The sequence below is a fragment of the Chaetodon auriga genome, chromosome 4 (genome assembly GCF_051107435.1).
Source record: "Chaetodon auriga isolate fChaAug3 chromosome 4, fChaAug3.hap1, whole genome shotgun sequence".
NCBI lineage: Eukaryota > Metazoa > Chordata > Actinopteri > Chaetodontiformes > Chaetodontidae > Chaetodon > Chaetodon auriga.
In genome coordinates, this window is record NC_135077.1 from 17235 (window position 1) to 27840 (window position 10606).

Sequence of the window (10606 nt, forward strand, 5' to 3'; positions counted from 1 at the left end):
CCATATTAATAATTTAATAAAATTAGACTTAGATTATTTTTATGTCATTTTCTATTTTGATAACTAAACCTAATTTAACATCTGAGGAGAACTTAGCTCGTAAAGAACTTATGGAGAACAGAGAAATCGTCATTAAGCTGGCAGATAAGGGCAGTGTGGTAGTCGTTATGGTCTCTCCAACAATACCTGTGGGAGGGACACAGACAATTAAGTGATACTAGATATTATTCCAAATTAGATAAACCCATTTATGTAGAGACATTCACCTTAGTCACACAGATCTTTCATAAAATATATGAGAAAAAATTGATCACATCTAAACAACGTAATTATCTCATTGGAGACTCTGAGCCTAGAGCCAGACATTTTTAGTTACTTCCCAAATCCATAAAGATCCTGCCACTTGGAGTAAGCCCTTTTTGATCCCCTCAGGACGCCCTATGGTGTCCAACTGCAGCAGTGAAACCTACAGGTCTGCAGAATTTATAGACAACTACCTGAACCTCTGGCTAAAAAACACAAGAGCTACATTAAAGATACATATGATTTTATAGACACAATTAAAAATTTAAAAATCCCAACTAATTCCATATTATTTACTATTAATGTAGATAGCCTTTATACTAAGATAGACATACAGGAGGGTACCTTAGCAGTAAAAAATATCTTATGTCAATATTATGATTAAAAAAAAAGACCAGACAAAGAATTATTACAATTATTAGAGATTAATCTGACCCGTAACAACTTAGAATTTGATGGAAAATATTTTTTACAGATAAAAGGCACAGCTATGGGCAAAAAATTCGCACCTGCTTATGCAGATACACACGCACTTTTACACAGGAGCAGTCATCATCCCAAACACACTTTTGCAAGTCTGATTAAATCCCAGTTGTTACGGTTCCATAGAATATGTACACAGCCTGAGGATTTCAAGCAGGCTACCAAAGTGTTATTTTCGGCCTTGTCCAGTAGGGGGTACTCTAGGACCTTCCTAAGGAGCTGCTTTAAAACTTTTCTGCAGGTCAAGCCCATACAGGTCTCCACAGCCCTGCCTTTTGTAATCACTTAGTCACCATCCACAGTCAAGCTGGTCAGGAAAATTAAGGATAATTTAGGCTGAGGCCATGTTTATCACTCTCTCACCTCCCACCCGTTTCATTTCATTGACACATTCAGATGTATGTCATCATGATGACACTTGTTTTATCACCTGCCAAAACCAATCTCTAGTAGCTTATTCCATGGGTGCTATGTATTTGTTTATATTTTGAAAGTTGACACTATCATGAGCCTTGGTCCTCCCTTGATTTCTATTCTAGATTCATCCATGGATAGTCACCGAGTGAGGAAGTCAAAATCTCCAGCCTCTTCCTCCTCTTCCCGCCATCAAGTTAAACCCTTGAACACTGATGACGTGATTGGAAGAAGACGAGGTAATTGCTCATTACAGTTTTGACAAGTTCACACATCTTGACAGCAAGCTTTTACAACAAAATCTAGTTTTAATGTACCATTTACGGCTAGAAACACCAGGGGCATTATTGCTCGCTACAAGATGGCTATGGATGCCTTCAACCAAGGCGGTTCCATGAAGGCAGCTTTTGATTGCATCGGTGCTGATAGAAATACTGTCTGCAGGACAGTGCCAATTGCTGAACTGAGCATAGCTGCACCTGACATCTTCAAAAACGTGGGGGCCTGGAATGAGCGCAAGGAGAAATTGTCATCCTTCATTGACAGATGCCGTGCTGCCATGACCCCAGAGGTCAAGGAAAAGATCACAAAAATGAAAGAGGATGATCTGCTTCCCATCGCCACCCATGTCTAACCATGTCACTAATTGTTCATTTAAGTGTTAAGGTTGGGTTTGCACTTGATGCCGATACAAGACCAGTATTATTATTTTATGATGACAAAGAGATTTATTTTTATACTTTTCAGTAGCATTGAGTAAAAGTTTAAAAATGTTTGCCACATGTTAACAAGTTAAAATGAATGCAGGTTTGCACTTGATGCCGATACAAGATCAGTATTATTCTTTTATGATGACAAAGAGATTTATTTTTATTCTTTTCAGTAGCATTGGGTGAAAGTTTAAAAATGTTTGCCACGTTAACAAGTTAAAATGAATGCCACATGTTTGCACTTAAGTGTTAAGGTTTCTATTTTGAAAATAAAGTTGAGAAATAGAGAGACTTAAAATGTGTTTTGTCTTTTTCTCACTTTTAGTGTTTTATACCAACAGTAACTAAACCCCAAAACCATCTTTTCAGCTGAAAACTATTGTGTCTACGTATTTAGTAGTGTCTTTATATTTTAGTATCTGACATAATGACATTATGAGTGTAGTCATAATGCATTATGATTTATTATGATGAGCATTATAATTCACTATGAATGCGCTCATAATGCACTATAGATGTGGTCTTAATAGAAAGTGTTACCGAAATTTTTAATTTTTATCTCCGCCTAAAAACAAAACTTTATTTTGAGTGAAAACCACCTTTAAATCATGTGATAAAGGCCAAATTCTTCTACAAATTAGTAAAGTAATATCTGATGAGTAACTGCAAAAGTACATGCCAAAATAATGGACCTGAGCAGTTTTACGGATGTTTTCCAACAGGCGCTCATCTGAGTGGAGTACCGTTATCTCTCCAAAGGCCCTCTACCAATCATCTCTGTTGCAGCCATTTTCTGCTCGCTGTTGTTTTTAGTCCTCGTAAAAGGACGAAGTGCAAATAAAACAGTAAAATAACACCTCAGGCTGCTCAGCAGGGTCCTCTGTGAGCCTCTGTAAGCGCCCTGCCTAGTCACGTGTAAATGACATGGCGAAGTGAAACTAACTGCGCACTTACAGCAGTCATTCGGGGGGCAGGACCCAAGTTCACCATGGAAACACCAATGACGATACAGAAGGAAGTAAGCCCAAAGATAGTGTATTTCATGTGAGCACTCCCCCCACTCTAGAAACCCCCTCCTCTTTATGTAAACAACCAGGACCCTCACAGTCGATCTCAAACTAACACAGGGTCATAGGAGCAGATAGTAGCAGCATTTTTTCGAGCTGGAATTTAACTTTTGACCATAAAACAGCAAAGGTAAGACATACTGTGTGATTTTGAGAAATATTTTTCTGCTACTGTTTGGCTGCTGGCTCGCCGAGTTTTCATCACACAGTGAGGAGGCAGACATTGCTGTGATCACCAGACTCTCTGCTTTCATATGGTATCAGGCTTTTGTGGCTTGTATAAAGTGGTGAACACAGCAGACACTCTAAAGTGGACGTACACTGTTTTCGTGTTTTCCTTATATGCCCATATAATTTATTGCAGTATGAATAATGGTTTTGTTTTGGTGGCAATGCTTGGTAGAGGCTTTTAGCTGAGTTTCTCCCCTTATTTTGGTATGCTACAAGTTAGGATTGGTGCTTACGAGTGTGACCATTGATCATCGACGTGCACACGCATCCCAGGTTGCCTCCTGTAGAGGGGGCACTCGTATTGAACAGGTTTAACTAGGCCAGTCAAGAGCTACTGAGATGCTGCCCCCTAGTGGCCAGAAGTACTCCTTACTTACAATATCATATATGTTGCAAGGCCCCATTTTTCTACCAATACCTATTGCGCAGCTGCAGCTCCGAAGTCACGAAGCTATGGCGACATCACAGGATCGGGCTGAGCAAGCAGAGACCAGTAACCAGTGGGTGTGTATGTTAATAACAGGCCTATTAGGCAAAGTTAATCATACATTCAGTAAAGTACTCCTTCATATTAACTCATTCACTGCCAAGCATGTGTTTTCACCTGTTTTGAGTCATTCTATGAAACGGGTGCCATTTCCACTTTGCAATATTCAACAATTTCATCTAGAGCAAACTTTTTTTTTTCAATCCACAACATGAATTATATGTTAATCCTCCAAAAAAACATATTTTCCCACCTCAGGCATAAACCGCTATCCTCTTTTTTCCAGACATCAGAGACATTCTTGTACAACCCCATCACGGACAATATGTACACCATTTGAGTAGTAATACATGAAATGAATTGTAAAAGATATATGTTTTCCAACTTGTAAAATGTCCCTTTTTTTCTTTTTTTTTTGGAAAACATCAATCATCAGTACTGATTAATTTCACATTTCAAATAAAAACTACATTAATTTGATTAGTCCACAAAACAAGAACATTATTAAACATTAATTTATAGAGAATGTCATTCCTTTCCTATATTTTTTTTTAAAACAAAATTACTCTGTGATGGGGTGGTAACTGACGTGACGGGGTGGTTCACTGTGATGGGGTGGTATGGACCTAGCCTTCATCTAACATGAGAACATTTTGTTAACTATTTCATTTCAAACACTTTGAACACTTGAACTCCCTGCACCTTGCCCCAATGAGTTACACATCTGTATACTTGAATGTCCAGTAAGTGCTTATATTATAGTCACCATGGTAGGCTTTAAGTAGATGTTACATCAATTGCACTGACAGGACTGCTAGACGCCTGATTAGAAGATTAACAGACTGCTTTTATAATGTGAATTTCATAGACTGGTAGAGATTACCAGAATGCTCACTACTATTGTCACCGTCGGCTTGTTGAACCCTAAACTAAAGAGACTGATTAGAATTTGATAAGTCCCTGCAAGACTAATCTGAGTACCCAGAAGCCTTCACACACAGCCAACATGGCTGACGAGAAAAGCTTCTGGGAAAATGGAGCACGGTTGGCCGGACCTGGGACTACCAGGAGCTGCTCTCTATTGTCAAAGGCAGAGATGCCTGTGACGCCCTGGCCAACCGCCTCACCGAGAAGGGGTTTTTTGTTCTCCATGCACCGGCTGAGCTCGCCGAGGAAGCACAACAGAGACTGCTTTCCCAGAGTGTTGTGTCTGACAATGACATTTGCTTTAAGTGATTTTGTTCAGTGCTTTTGTGACTCTTTCCTGCTTTTCAGATGTGAGGGTGGAGCCAGCTCTGCAAGGGCAGAATGGCAGCAAAGCCCTGGATGCAGGAGACCTGCGGGAGACTGAACCAGGGAGAATCGGGGACAGCGACCTCACCCACATCCGCTACTATTGTATGGCTATCTTGATGGTCAAGCACAGTAGTAGCCGAGAGGCTGTCACCCACTTTATGGTAAGCATTGCAACTGTTTTTGTAGAGCTTGTAGAGCACCTTACAACTCTCCCCTAGAACGAAAGGTCAGCTGCCACTAAAGTAGCAGATTTAATGCTTCCCTCTCACAGGTAAGCAAGTGGAATGACAGGAAGCCAGTCGAGGATGGCGTGTTCATTCAGTTCGAGGATCTGTCAAGGAGTGCTTAAGTGTTGTTAACCTTCCAGTCTTTACCCACAGTGGCTAAAGTGCTACTTCACCCGCGTCTGGCCTTCAGGTCCCTGAAGAAGCAATCGGGAGACACAGATGACAAGGGCTGTTTTTTCCTTGGAAACACAGGAACTCCCATTGCGAACCCCAGCAGGGACCTGGAATGCCTGTTGAAGCAGTGACTATACATTCGCAAAGGCCAGCCAAACTTTGGAAACCGCACACCATGTTAACCCTCACCTCACGCGCAAAAAGCTGGGTCTCTCTTCTCTCAATGATGATGAGTTCTCTTGTTTTTCATACACAGCTGTGAAAAGCTCTGGAGCATTGGTGCAGGGTCATCCCTCCCGTCGAGTGCAATGCTGGAGACGCAGGCAGGGCCCAGTGCAGCACGCAGGTAAGTGTTGTCATTGTATGTGGTCTGTGTAGGAACGGTTTCCTGTTGAAGCATGCATCTGTACGGGCCAGCACCAAAATTAACCTAACCACATGCAATTCTTTCAGTCTGTCCCTGGTGCAGGAAAGACAGTTGGCAGCAGATTCCTGGTACCTTTTCCTGCAGGACTTCCCCACCTCTGTCCACACCAGACCCGTGAAGCCTCAGACATGGCCAGCCGAGGGTACGGAGCCGAGAGGAATTCTTACTTCAAGTGGAGGGAGGAGCAAAAGAAAGAACGAGTTCAGTATGTCTTAGGTAAACATGCGGCTTGTTTTTTGTTCAGCAAGCAGATTATCTATGTGAAATTGATTAGTCTTTACTATGTGAAACTGATTAGCCTTTACATTTTCTTACAGCTTGGTGTGGCCGACAGCCGCCGACGGAGGCCAAAGTGAGCAGTATCGTCCAGAAAGAAGACTGGGTATCAAAGAAGCCAGGGCTTTCTGATGGTATTAAGGCTTGGTCCCCTTCCGTCTCTGTACCCGTAGAGAGTGACGAAACCATTATAGCCTCCATAACTGAACAGTGGTGGAAGGGGACCGACATGAAGGACTTTGGCGGCGCAAAGGGCAAAAGTGAGCATATCAGCAATTTTGCCTACAGAACTGTATTGGGAGGTGGGGGTGGACACAGCTTGCTGAAGACAGGAACTAAATTGCTCTACTCTTTTCATGCAGGTGTCATCGCAACCATGCCATTCTCCAAGGGAGACATCATATGTGACTACCGTGGCAAACTCATTAATGAAGCCGAAGGAAAGAAAATGCATAAAGGGCAGCAGGGAGAGATGGGATACCTGTTTTTTTTTTTTTTTTTTTTTTTTTTTTTTTCAAAAACAAGGAAGGCGTGAGGTGCTGTATTGATGCACAGACCTTCCCTTGTGAATGTCACCCTGGCAAAGACACTTATGGGAGGAGAATAGGGATGTAACGATTCACTCTAGTCACGATTCGATTCGGTTCACGATTTTTTGTTCACGATACGATTTTCTCACGATTTTTTTTCTATTATAAAAATGAGCTACAGACAAATTATGACCAAATAAAATGTTTTATTCGTACAACCTGGTGTTAACTGGTGCACCAGTAATTCAGCAACTTAAATAACAAAAGATTATACAATCTTGACCAAAAAAAGAGGTCCTTTCTTTACAGAAACACTGTGTTAAACACTATTTTTGTGTCTTATAAAAAAGTGCAACTGAGGTAGTTATTCACATAAATAACAAAGAATAACTGGATCTTTAAAAACAAATCCCACATCAAAATAATATCAATGCATAAACTCTCTTCAAATAAACTAAGACTGGCTTGTGTAGCTTGAAACTTTCAGGTTTCTCTTGAGGAAAATCAACATGTCAACATTTTCAGGCTGTAGCTGAGATCTCTGTGAGGTTACAACATCCCCTGCGGTCGAAAAGACCCTTTCACTCGGGACAGAGGTGGCTGGTGTGGTGAGGTAGGCCTTTGCTAGAGGTGAAAGCAGTGGGTAAAACTTACTGTTCTCCTTCCACCATTTCAGTGGGCAGCTTGTGAGGGAAATAGACATTTCACTTCTGTACCTGACAATTTCTGCCTCAATCCCACACTTTGCTGTGTTTGCAGTCCCTACACTTTCTGTGAAAGTCCCTGCTAGGAGATCCTCCAATGCAGTCTTCTTGAGAGGTGGTTGTTGAAGGTCTGCATCCACCATGTCTGCCTGGTCAGCAGGCAGCTCTGCTGCATGTGTAGAGACATTGGTGTCTGTTACACCTCCAGTTTCCTCCACAGGGGAATTGGTCTGTAAACAGCAAGACAAGAACTTATTAATACATGTATTATATTATTCATATGCACAATTAAAAAATAATATATATATACTGTATATCTGTTTAATGATATAAAGGCAAATAATTGTGCAGGAGAGGAAAACAATCCCAAAGATCTTATACAAAATCCAACACAAAATCACTAAAACAGATCAACCAATAGAAAAAGAAAAAAAAGGAAAACAAGCAGAAAGGGGAGAGAGACAAGGAAAAAACACAGGAAAAACGAGACAACAACAAGGACAAAGATCAGTATGAAAATAAGTATGAAACACAGGCCTGGCCTTAATGCAAAAGCAACACTAGTACTACTATTGATTAAGTAAAATAAGTACCTGGTTGTACATCTGCACAGCTCTCTCTTTCACCCTCTGGAACACATCGTGGCGCTGCTTTTCAGTAAGATGAGGTAGAGAGCGGAATCTGGGGTCCACGGCAGTGCAGTCCAGCAGATGGTTGTCCCCAGGCCCAGTGTATCTGTCTGATAAATTGTTGAAGATTGCTTTCTTCATCATGCTCACAGTGGTGGAGTCTTCTTCCACAGGCAACATGCTCTGCTCAATCGTGTGCTTTAAGGGCACAATTAGCGACACTGTTGGGTTTTGTTCATCACTTAGCACGGTGGTCACTGTCTTTAAAGGTTTAAGAAGTTTCACGATGTCCTCTGCATCACGGATGTCCAAGCTGTCAAGTGTGTCGATCTCGCGGGCGTTGCGACGGACTTCGGGGCTCAGCAAAGCAGCAGCCACAGCCGGTTGCAGGTCGAGATAACGTTGCAACATGTCCAGGCTGCTATTCCAGCGTGTTGTAACGTCCACAATTAGCTTGTGCTCATTGATGTTTGGGCCAAGCAGCAGTTTCTGCTTCGCAGCCAACACAGCAGTGGCTGTCGGGCTCCTGTGGAAGAAGTTCACAATCCGCCGGATCCGACCCAGCAAGCGCGAGACGCGCAGCACACTCAAACCAGCCTGGGTGGCTAAATTTAGAGTGTGGGCGAAACATTTGATGTGCGGTGCCAGCCCGGCTTCCCTCACTGCCACATCCATATTTCTCGCGTTGTCGGTGACTACTGCGATGCCATGTTGTTGCCTTTCCAGCTTCCATTCCGCCACCGCTTCCTTTAGCACTTCGGCTATGTTAGCCCCCGTATGCGACTCCAAAAGAGGTCGCGTCTGCAGCACAAAGCTAGCCAGCTCCCACTCGGCATTGATCACATGAACAGTTATAGTGATGTAACTCTGCGTGGCTCTAGATGTCCACCCGTCGGTTGTGATAGACACAGTATCTGCCTCCCGGAGAATCTCAACCACACCATCTCTTACCTCCTGGTAAAGTTTTGGCACTACCACCTGGCTGAAGTGCTGTCGTGATGGGATGTGGTATCTTGGCTCTAGCTTGTTCACCAACAGCCGAAAGCCCTCGTTTTCAACAACGGAAAACGGCCTCAAATCTTTTCCAATAAAATAACCAATTGCCTTGGTGATTTCTTGTGCTCTTGCGTTGTTATGAGGGAGATGAGCTGCAAATCCTCCCGTCAGGGTGGTTTGCCCCCTCGGCAATTTTCGCTGAGGTGGCGTAACTTTACTTTCCTTGTCACTGTGGTGGCGGCTAACGTGCTGCTGCATGTTGCTCGTGTTGCCGTTATATGGTAACAGTCTCCTGCAATATTTACATGCAGTTTTGGTTTTGTCTGTCCATTTCTCACCGGTTGTCTTTGTGTATGTGGGGAATCCAAAATGCTGCCACACAGGTGACTTGAGACCGCGCTGTGCATCCTCTATGAAAAAGTCGCTTCCTTCTGTCGCCATTTCTTCCCTCGCTCTGTGCCGTACCTCTCCAATTCGCAAATCGATTCATTTTTTTCTGTCAACCGGTGCGAATCGTCACGCATTTGAATCGATTTTTAATCGAATCGTGATGCATCGTTACATCCCTAGAGGAGAATGAATCGTTTCCGGAAGAATCCTAATGTCATGCCTGTGCTGTACAAGATGAACTTTCCAGATGGACCGAGGGACACCATCTTACTGCAAGCAATAAAGGACATTCCTGTGAATCAGGAATTACTGTGGGACTATGGTGTCAGAAGGCACTCATTTGGAGGTAAGGGGTTGGACTTTGATTGGTTGGATCAGTAAGGACAGCACAAGGTGGATCACTTTGCTGGCGGTGATGCTTTTGAATATGTAAAAGTTCATTTTTGTGAATATACGGTGATTGTTTGCATGTTCTAGTAGATGTTTAAACACTTACATATGTTGATTGTTTTCATTTTTTCTTTTGGACTACTTCATTGTATTAAGTGGCTCTTTTTGTTATGATGTTTAGGATGGCCTATATTGTTTGTATATTTGTATTTTAATGATTTTATGCTACCATCCTTTACATTCATAACTGAGTTTTCTATAGGATTAAAAGCACTGGTGTTAGACATCACTGGTGTTAGACATCGGGCCTGCATCCAGGTGAGACATATTGTGACACTTTGTGAAATACTTTCAACCTTCATAAAGTTGAATCTGCTGACCCGTGTGGGTCTTAGATCTGTAACATCTCTACATTCTTTTCTTTTCTTTTTTTTTTTTTTTTTGATGCAGCCTCGGCTCCCTCTTAAAGTGACTTTTTGTTAAGTGATTTATTTTAGGGAAACAAAAATCATTAAATTTTCCCCTTTTTCCTTCCTTTTGAGTGGTCTTCCAACAGGAGTTTTGTTCTCCTCCCCGAAAGAGAAAATAAATTTTAGAAATTTAAATGGTAAATAAAAATTTAGTGTAAATAATTTGTAGCCCATTGCTCTTAAAAGAGTTAAAAAATAATAATAAAAAATACTATACACCTATTCAATTTGATAGTCTTGTTTAAAAACATTACAATCATTTACAGGTGTAGGCTTCGGCTGCCGGGGTGTTACCCCGTACATACCTTTCTTGCAGCATCCCCAGACTTCTCTGTTTGACCTGCGAGACAGCAGCCAACAACCATTCCAGTATCCTGGCAAAATGGTCTGACACAGATGAGT

At 42.0% G+C, this 10606-nt stretch overlaps 1 long non-coding RNA gene across 1 annotated transcript; it reads left to right on the plus strand.

Annotated features, from left to right (window-relative positions):
* The first annotated feature begins 5854 nt into the window (after window positions 1–5854).
* LOC143320133 (uncharacterized) lies at window positions 5855–6694 on the plus strand. Its single transcript, XR_013077122.1, has 3 exons — window positions 5855–6035; window positions 6137–6355; window positions 6458–6694. It is a non-coding gene; the product is annotated as an uncharacterized LOC143320133 (long non-coding RNA).
* Window positions 6695–10606: the final 3912 nt, after the last annotated feature.